Here is a 9991-nt window from a genome sequence, read left to right as displayed (position 1 = left end):
TCGAGGCAGCTTGCCCAGGGTGACAGAGCCAGCAGCTCTAGACCAGAGCCAGCTCCATGTTAACGCGGCTCCCAGGAAGCTCCTGTCCCTCCAGGAGCTGGATCTCACCTCTGTTCCTCCCTCTGCCTGCTCCACTGAGGCCGTGAAGCCCTTGGCTCTGCCTGGCCGCCCTGGGAAACTGCCGGCTGCTCTCTGTGTAATCCAGCGCTGAGAAAACCTCCTCGAGCTCAGGATGGGCTACGCCTGCCCTGTTAGCTGAAACACAAAACCAGCATCAGTCTGAACACCAGCACCTCCAAGAGCAACGTGGACCCCAAAGGAGTTGCTGCCGCTGGAGTCTCCCCCCCTCCAACATTTTCCAGCTGCTCAGCAGAGCCCCACGGATTGAGCCCCGCATGCCTCCTGTCCTGTTTGCAGAAGAAGCATTTACATCCCACGCTGCGGCTGCAGCAGCGGGAACCTCTGCACGTTGCCAGGAGCTCCTGGACAAACAAGCAAACCCAGCCCCTGCAGATGAGTCACAGGGATCTGGCCCGGGACGCGGCGTGTGGCAGGACCCCAGCTCTTCAGAAAAGCCCCCTGTGCCTGACACATGGTGGAGGCATTCAAGTGATGGACTTTCCCTGCCTCCAGCCTATTTTACATACACCGAAAGCTGCATTCTTTCCCCTCTCCCCCAGATTACAAGACCTTATGATTATAAGAAATCATGAAGGAATAACTATAAATATAGTTATAATTATGTATAATCATAATTACATGGATAATTTTTACATGAAAGTTGAGAGTCATTCCCACAGCTGAAGCCTTAAGGAAAAACAAACAAACAAACGAATTAGAACAATTCTCAGAGCAGAGGTGAAGTGCCAGCCCTGGTAACACCAGGCTCAGTTCTTCTGGAAATGGCAGGTCTCAGAAGAGAATGAAAAAATCCATGTTCTGTCCCCACAAAATCACACGCAACTTGAGTCCTGCCCACTGAATCTGTTGGTGTGGTCAAGCTCCTAACAGCGGATCTAACGGCTGCAGGTACCCACACGGCAGAGAGCGAGCAGGCAAGCGGGTCAGATCAGAGTCCATCTATCTGGAGCCAGTAATACCCACTGGCCAGGCCCAAAGCACAGGGCAATTATAAAGTGATCCTTCCTCTGGCCATGTTTCTCCAGCCTCCAGCTGTTTAACCCTTCCCAAGCTGGAGGCTGCATCTCGACCAGCAAGTTTAGCCGCTGGTGATGGTCCTCTCTCCCCATTATTGGTCCACTCCTTGGTTAAACTCATCCCTGCTCACCTCAGCCTGCGGCAGCGTAATTACGTGAGGCACGAGAAGATATTCCCGTGTTCCTGCTTAATTTGCTGAATTGCAAACTAATGTGCCCCATTCAGATGGAAAACATGAGGGCATTTCATTGCAGCCAAGGGAACACTACCAGTTTATAGGAGCTGAAACAAAACTAGTGCAACAGAACTCAGCATTATTACAGGAGTTTGTAGGCCTGATCCATGCCAAGGATAATGCCACAAACTGGATGGAGCAAGGAAGGAGAGAAATGATCTAGCACAGTCATCAGCAAGAAACGCACTTATCAAAGCTTGGGCAGAGTGGATGGCACGATGCCACTTTACACCAACTGATCCTCCATCTCCAAGTCCAGGAAGGATTCAGGTCTTACTTCCCCCAAAATACTAAGCATCCAACACGGCAGCCATCCTAATCCACCCGTGTTTGTACAGCCCTTGGCGCAACATAATTGCAGACAACAACTGGGTTTCTTAATAGCTTCCACACACAAACAGCCATCTTCACCCTGGCGACTGCCTGGGAACAAAGCTGCCCCGCAACCTCCGGCCTCAATTACAAATTCCAAGATCTTTTGCAAAATCAAAGCTGTCCAAACAGATCTGTTGCCCAATAAACGCTCCTAAGGAAGAAAAACAACAAAGAAAAACACAGAACTGTATGTGGTGTTTTAGAGATAAACTGTCCTACAGGCAGGAAGTACGTGAGAGAGGCAGGAGCAAAACCCGTATCCCCTCCCTCCACTCCCTGCGCATGGAGCGACACGTTCCCGAAGATGTGGCTGCCATGGGATTGCAAAAACTCCGTCAGTGTAAACGGTCCCCAGCTACAGCGGGAGGTTTGGACCAGACAGGATTTCCAGAGACGGTTTCTCCTGGACAAGTGCCGTGGGCATCCACAGCCAGGATGTTTTCCACGTTCAACTACAGGAATTTAACTCATTTAGCGTGTAAAAATGGTAGCTGGTCGTACCCCAAACAGCTCCACCTGCAAACACATGAACGATTTTGCGAAAGGCGCAGGAAGGCAAAAGGAGAGGGGCTAAACCAAAGAGGTGTAGGACCTCCTCACGCGGGAGTTGTAGTCAGAAGAAAAGGGAAAATGAAATATTCAAATGATTAATTTGTTACAAGGATTTTATTAGGGCTGTAATCACCGAGCTGAGATGGTTATCTCTGCTCACAGAGATTTGGCTCTCAGCAACTCCAGGGATTTTTCCTACAGTTACAAACACGAGAAATACCGAATCAAGGAGAATGGTGCTCCCACGATCCAGGCTTCAGTACCTCTCACCTGCCTGCTGTCGCACCGGCCGGGTATTTTAGCTCAGCACTCGTATCTCAGCCGGCACGACGCACTGCTCCGACACCCAGCCTCTAGCCCACATATGCCAGAGTTGGCACCTTCTAAATGAAAGCCCAAAGGGAACTGTGACCCCCCCTTTTCTCTGGTCTTCTCCTGGCTGGGGGCTTGGTATCACATTTCACAGAAGGAGCAAAGGGCACAACTGCAGCCTTGGACCAGACAGGAGCCCAGCCCTGGTGCTGATGGCAGCAGAGGGTGTGGTAGGTCTGCGTCTGGCACCACCATAATCAATACAGGCAGCGATGACAATAATTATCCCGCCCCAGCCCACATTGCCTATGACACAACTGACCCTTTCCAGGTCTGTGGGAGGGGAGGGAAGATCAAGTCCAACGTTGCATGGGCTACCCGCGGTCACGCCTGCTGCTGAGAGAAACCTCCTCCGGCCCCCAGCACCCAACTGCCTCCTCCCGACGCTCACCAGCTCCCCAAACCCACCTCCAGCCACCAGCCCCACTCAGGGCAGGTTTCCACATTACACGTGCCCAGCGTGGGAGGAGAGAGGCCTGGCAGGAAAAGGAGGAGAGGAAAAAATAGTGCCAGGAGTGAGAACATCCCCGTGACACTGAGGATGCTTCCTCCCCGTGCAGCGTGGGCTGCACAGCTCTTCGGTGCAGGGGAAGAGCTTCACCCGCGATAAAAGGGCGTAAGGGCCCTTCAAGGCAGGACTGAGCTTCCAGTTTACCGCGTGCACCGGGCATGAATCAGTCACACAGAATCTGACCCCAGGAGTTAAAAATCAGGATGAATCATGTGTGGTACCAGATTTAAGAGGGATTACAAACTCGTCCCTGGGCTTAGTGCCAGCGTGGCCTACACACACGTGGGGTTGTGTGGGGCCGTCGCACGGGCACAGGCAGCCCAGCCACGCCATGTCATAACCATCCTCGCAAAGCCGAGTCGGGGCAACACAAGTGGGTGATTCCGCCCTCTGCCTCAAGGTGCTGACTTGGGCCCGTGCCTGTGCTGTGTGCACTACGAACCTGTTGAGCTACGCTACGGGGCACGACGTTTGGTGCCAAAGCTTCCCTTGCAGACATGTCAGGACAGCAAGTGGCTCCCGACAGCACACTGCACTGCAAAGAAGAGGCACCGGGAGTTAACCAGCCCCTGGGGGTAACACACCACCAAAACCACGCACACAGCAACTGCCCCTTTGCAGTTACTCAAGCACTGACCAGGAGCAGAGCGGGCCGTGCCCTGCACCTCTTTGCCGGTGCTGCGGAGGGGTTGAGGAGCATCATTTGGGAAGTATGCAGCACGACAAACCGCCCCAGGAGAGCTGTGGTGAGGTGTAGGCATGGCCAAATGCCTGCTCTGCATCCACTCAGAAAGGTGTTGGTGGCACAAGGCAAAAAGTGGGAGAGTAAGATCCAGTTCACATAAGTGACCAGGGAAAAAAACATAACATGAGACCTTTTGCCTGATTTGGGCATGTGCCCTCTGAAAAGCAGAGGCACAGGTGAGGGGGCATAGAGGCACTGCTTCTCCAGCACAAGACGCTCCCACCCTGATCTCTGTGGGATTCCACAGCAAATTGTCCCTCAGACTGACCTAACACAGCGGCTGCATCAAGCAGTGACACCATCCCCTTCTCTCGCTGCCACCTTTGCCATGCCCCTGCTCCCAGCCTGTGGCTCCCACCTGATCACAAATGCAGCGGGAGCCCAAATCCCTGTCCTTGCAGAGGAAAAATATACCCAAAGACATCTCACATCATGTGCCATCCATTAAATTTCTGGGCTCACTCCCGCTACACTAACTTTAGGAGAGAAGCTGCTGCAGGCCGGGATTGCATCAGCCCCCAATCCCCGCCTTGGGCCAAAACAATCTGTTTGCAATTCCCAAAGCAGATGTCCACCTTCCAACTATCACTTTGATGTCTTAGGCCTTTTTTCCCCCCAGAAAAATCCCAGTGTATTTTAGCCTCAGTACCTGAATGTTGCAAAACAGGTAGATGGCCTCATAAATATCCATGCAACCTCATTAAGAGCTGAAGGCTGGCAGTACCCACTGAAACACAATACATCATTATTTATGCTGCAAACCATGTGAGAATGACACACAATGCAGAAACAAAGTGCCTAATTAAAAGTGACACAAGAGCCAGATTGTAATCAGAGTGGTGGATACTGGGTGCTGTCTAAAAGGAATGAAGTCATTTGCTCAAGTGTGGGTTGAGAAACACTAAGCAGTAAATCCTCACATTGCGTGTCTCATTTATGCTCATTTTCTAAGCAGGGACAGTGAAAAAGGAGAATGCATTTGCCCAAGTAACAGGACAGGTTATTAGAAATGGAACTGGCAACCTTCAGGCTCCCACAGCACAGGGTGGGCTCAGAGCGGCTGGCACAAGGACGAGTGGGGCTGATGCACAGCCGAGAGCAGGCGAAGATTCCCAGACTCTGGGACAGCCTTGACTGAGAAAACAAAGCAGCGGTTTCTGAGATGTAGAGTCCCTTTATTTGGGAGATGATCCAGTGTGGCTGCCTGGGGAGATGTAGCGCCCAGCAGCTGCTTCCCCAGCCCTCGGCACAGATGCATCACCGGCCGCTTTGCCCAGCGGGAAGGGAAGAGCCTGCAGCACCCCGGCAGAAACAAGTGACATCACCACCACTTAATTAGTCCCACTTATTTTTTTTCAATACCTGAAATTTCCTGGAAACTACGTGAGCAAAAGCAAGCAGAGGAGTTCGAAACCTTCCTGAGCGTGAAGCAGATGTGGGCACGTCCCATCCTGCCTTCCAAACCCTGCTGTAAATTCTTTGCAAGTGACGTCTATTTTGGGAGAAGTGCTTTAAATGGCAGAGCTTTACCTGTGTTTCATCCAGAAATCAAATAGGAGGAAGGAGGGAAGGGGACTGGCAGGAGGAAGGGGATGTGGATGGCTCTGGGGAGGCACAAAAAGGAATGAAAGGGGGAGGCGAGAATGGCAAGGTGATACTGGGAGGGTGGATGGGCATGGAAAGAAGGAACAAGTGAGAGAGAAGGAAAGAGCAGTGGCATGGAATGGGGGGAGGCTGCAGAGCTATCCCCAACCACTTCCCGAACCAGGGTCCACAAAGACCCACAGTCTGGGCTGAAATTCTGCTGTCCCCAGCCACTGTGCCCCCATTGCAGCATGGGCAGGGTGGCTACAGTGCTTCCCTCAGCACCCACCCGCTGCCCCCAGGGCTGGGAAGGGTCAGACAAGGAGAGCAGTGGCAAACCACATGCATGCCCAAATTAGCATGTGGTCACTGGCACTTCCCTGGCCATCCTACCACGACACTGGCCCGGGCATGCCTCCAGCCCAGCACCTTCCCTTCTCCACCGGGCACTGCAGAGGTGGGCTGAGAAAGAGCTCAACGAAGGCATCTCTGCAATCAAAGCCCCTCACCACAAACCGAGCTCTGGGCAGCGCTGCTGGCCTCTGACCCTGTATAACCAACCCATCTCCCACCTACACCACAGAGCAGGTAAGTGCCTCTCCTGTCACAGGATGAGGGCCACCAGCCAAACTGAATACAAATATTCCACAGAATAGGCCCTCTCCTCATTTGCTTTAAACCTGAAGTGAACTCGGTGGACTGAACCTGGCTCTGCGGAACCGGGACCCTGCAGCTGCTCTGTCCTGTCCTACCTGTGGCCACACTACCAGCCGTTCCCCCCCAATACGTCATTTGGCTCTAGACACAGTTCCCACTCCAGACGCTCCTCGCGTGCCTGACGAGGCTTAAGTAAGTCTTGCTGACCCACTCATTACTTCCGCAGCTCTCCGCATCCCTCAGCCCTGTCTCTGTCTTGCTTAACCTTAATCATTAGGATTCCCTGGGGCAAATGCTGATTCGGTGTTTATGCTTCATACGTTACCCATACTTAATACACAGCAATTACTTATGGAAACCTGATAGATAAATTATTCTACTATGCATATACTTATTGAGCCAATGATCCTAAAAGATGACTTTCCAGATGGCTGGGATAAATCTCTGTGTATCAAGGGAAAGGTGACAACTCTCCAAGTTTGTCCCCACAGGTCTCAGCACCCCCAAGCCACCCTGTGATGATTTAAGCCACCCTGCACCCATACCCAAACCTCAACATACCGAACCACCACACTGCAAGCTCAAAGTAACACATTGCCCTGCTCCAGACATGTCCAGAACAGGACATCCTGGGACCACGCAGCATCTTTAGATGTTGATGACTCCATCCAAATGGATCAGGAGACAATCTAGACCAGGCTGCAGTGACACAGGCAGCAACACTGTGGACAAGGAGGACACAACAGTTTAGGTGGAGATGACTGGACCCTTAGTCCATCCTTCAAATCCTTCTCCACCTTGTTACAACCTTCCTCTTGTCCCCATCTTTTTTTAGCTTGGTTTGCTGTGTAGCCAAGAAGGCTGATGCCAAATCTTAAAGCCCAGTTTTGAAGACCAGCCCATTCCAAACTGAACCAAATACCTGGCCAAGGAGGAGCATCGAGAACATCAGCAGGAAGGGAAGAAACACCCTGACTCAGCACTGCCTCTCCCACAGGGCAGGGAAGACAGCAAGGGAGAGAAACGCGCAGCAAGGCTTTGGCTGCCACTGCGTAAAGCTGCCCTCCCTTCCCCATCCTGGAGAAGACAGCACGGGTGACAGGTTTCTAAGTGCACCTACGATACCGGGGAGCAGTACTGCTTCAGCATCAGGCTGTTGGGCATTGCCATGGAGCACTGCCCTGATTAGACTGAAATTAGGGTCTCCCCAGGACCCAGCATTATGAACAGCAGTGTCTCCCCTTAACGGGGCCAGTTTGGATCCCCACCTCAGCCCTCTGCCTCTGGCGGGTGGGACAACAGAAGCTTCAGCCTTAGCACCCAGAAAGGAGAGGTTAGAAAGCAGGTTAATCCTCTCTGGGAGCTCTTCCCACACATCCTCACCCCCCCTGCGAGCAGAGATGACCACATGTGAACACTTTCCTTAGAGGGTTATTGCAAACTATACCCATCCTTCTGGAAGGAGGCAGGACTTTGAAAAGCCTTCCTCATCCCAGAGTACAATGGCCCCGATACTCCCATTGGAAAATGGCTTTCCACCCTGCCTTTCCCAAGCTAGTGCTTTAAAGCCAAGGCAGCTTTAACTCTAAACCATCATCCTTCTGTGGTAGAATGATTTGCCACCCCCTCCAGCACCTAACAGAAAGGATGTGGGATACAGTACATGATGCTATACAGGGACTCAAAAGGCACCAAACAACATGTTACACCAGGAGATCCTGATCTCCAGGAGAGGTTTTTGTGCCATTCTGCACGGGGAGATGCCACGTCAGCCAAACTGGATATCCTCACAAGCTGGAACCAGCGATAAAAATTTCATTTCAAGAAAAAAAAAAGAAGGGGAGAGAAAGAATTGATACTTAGAGGAGAAAGGAGTAGGCACGGATGCTCAGGCAGATGCGGTTGGTGATGCGATGACCAGCTGTCCTTTCTCTGTTTCTGGGATCCTGCAAAACATTGGATCCTGCCAAGCTCAGCACAGAACACTGCTCCCAGCCGCTATTACATGGAACTATCCTAATTTCACCTGTATCTCCTTCCCTCAGAGGGATCATTCCCAGGGAGCCATCACAACTGCCCTCAGTACCCAATGAAGCACGAAACCTGCCCGGTGACCCCATGACCTGATGCTAATCAGGAACACCGATGTGCCTGCAACCACAAAGCCACAAACGAGCAGCCCACAAGGAGATAGATAATCACACCTCACCTGGCAACAGCCACGAGCTTTGTCATCTCCCAGCCATACACTTTGTCTTAATCCTGGAAATAAACCATCAGAATTAAACTAAAAAGTCCTGACAAGGATCCACTGGGTGAGGGACTGGGTGTTCGAATGGATCAGGGGAAACATTTTCCCTGGAAAGGGTGCTTTGGTAGGATAGACATGCCATGAGAAAGCATGCTGTTCTTGGTAAAACCCTAAAACTATGCTTGAAGGAAAGGTTAACCCCGCTGGAACAGGTCATCTTCCCTCTGAGGTCCTTAAGACAGAAACTACGAGAGCATCAGACGTGTTTCATGTGGTCTGTGACAGACCCAAGCTTTCGCTCGCTTCACTTGGCAGGGAAATTCCCAGCTTGTCTTCCAATGTGGGGCAGACCCAGACCATAAACTAGCAGCTTTCCCACAAAATGGAAATTCCAAATTTTGGCCAGGGAAGACCATCCCCTTTATGAGAACACCGCAGCGCCAACAGACAGAGAGAGGCAGAAATGGGTGTTGTTCAGTCCTGATTTTTCACACGAGAAAATGAGTTAAAGCAGGCAAATTTTCAAGAGAGCCATGTCCAACATTGATTTATACCTAAGTCCAAACAGGTATTTAAGGGTGTGCCACCTCAGCAGCCTACGATTCATTAAAAGACAGTGGTTTTTGGTGTCTCCAACACCAGCTTTTAAGGAGCTTTCAAGGAGCGGGAGCACAGCAGCCAAAGATGGACTTGGGCACTTTTGAGGTCCCACTTGGTGTCTAGAGGTTTTGAAGGTCTCTGTTGTCACCAGACCAGATGACTGAATAGCCTCAGGACTCCTGGTCCCCACACCCGGGGGTCTCAAAACCAGACTTAGCATCCCTGAAACACTTGGAGCACCAGAAGCTGCTGTGATGTGCCCTCATGGTCAGAGGAAGACCATGAGCACCTCTAATCATGCTGAGCTTGAGGTGTATTTCCAATCTCCTATCCTTAGCCAATTCAGGCTCTTTCTTTATATTTAAAACACTTCCAACCCCCAGGGGGAAAAAAAAAAAAAAAATCACAATTCCTTCCTGCAGATTTTGGCTGTAAACCAGCCAGGGGCTGAACCCAGGCTCTGTGTACCAAGTACTAGCACGGCAGCTGCGCTCAGAGCCATCCTGCCCATGCCTGCTGCAGCCCAGCACCTCCGATTGCTTTCTTCACCATTTAAGGATGAGGAAAGCAGCTGCTTGGGGCCCGGCGAATTACCTGTGAGTGATTTGTTGTTGCTGTGAGTGCCTATGCCCTCACCACACAAACAAGCTCCTGAAGAAAGGAGGGTACAGAGAGAGGAGGGAAGAAAAAAAATAAAAAAGCCAACAGGTTGATCTGGATTACATCAACGGTCACACCCTCCTCCGTTTAATGAACATAGAAGAACAGGTGCTTGTAATTCATTAGCCAACCCACGAGCCGAGGAGACAGGAATTAAGCCGACCAAACTCCTCACTGTGCCACTACTCTCCTTCCCTTTGAGGCAGCAGCAGCAAGAAAACTTCATCATCTTTTTTTTTTTTCTCCCCCTTTCCCTCCCCTTCCCTCGAGCTGCAGAGCCACAAGCTGAGC

This window comes from Eurypyga helias, unplaced genomic scaffold (assembly GCF_000690775.1).
Source record: "Eurypyga helias isolate BGI_N326 unplaced genomic scaffold, ASM69077v1 scaffold21967, whole genome shotgun sequence".
Classification (NCBI taxonomy): domain Eukaryota; kingdom Metazoa; phylum Chordata; class Aves; order Eurypygiformes; family Eurypygidae; genus Eurypyga; species Eurypyga helias.
Note: the sequence above shows the minus strand (reverse complement) of the source record.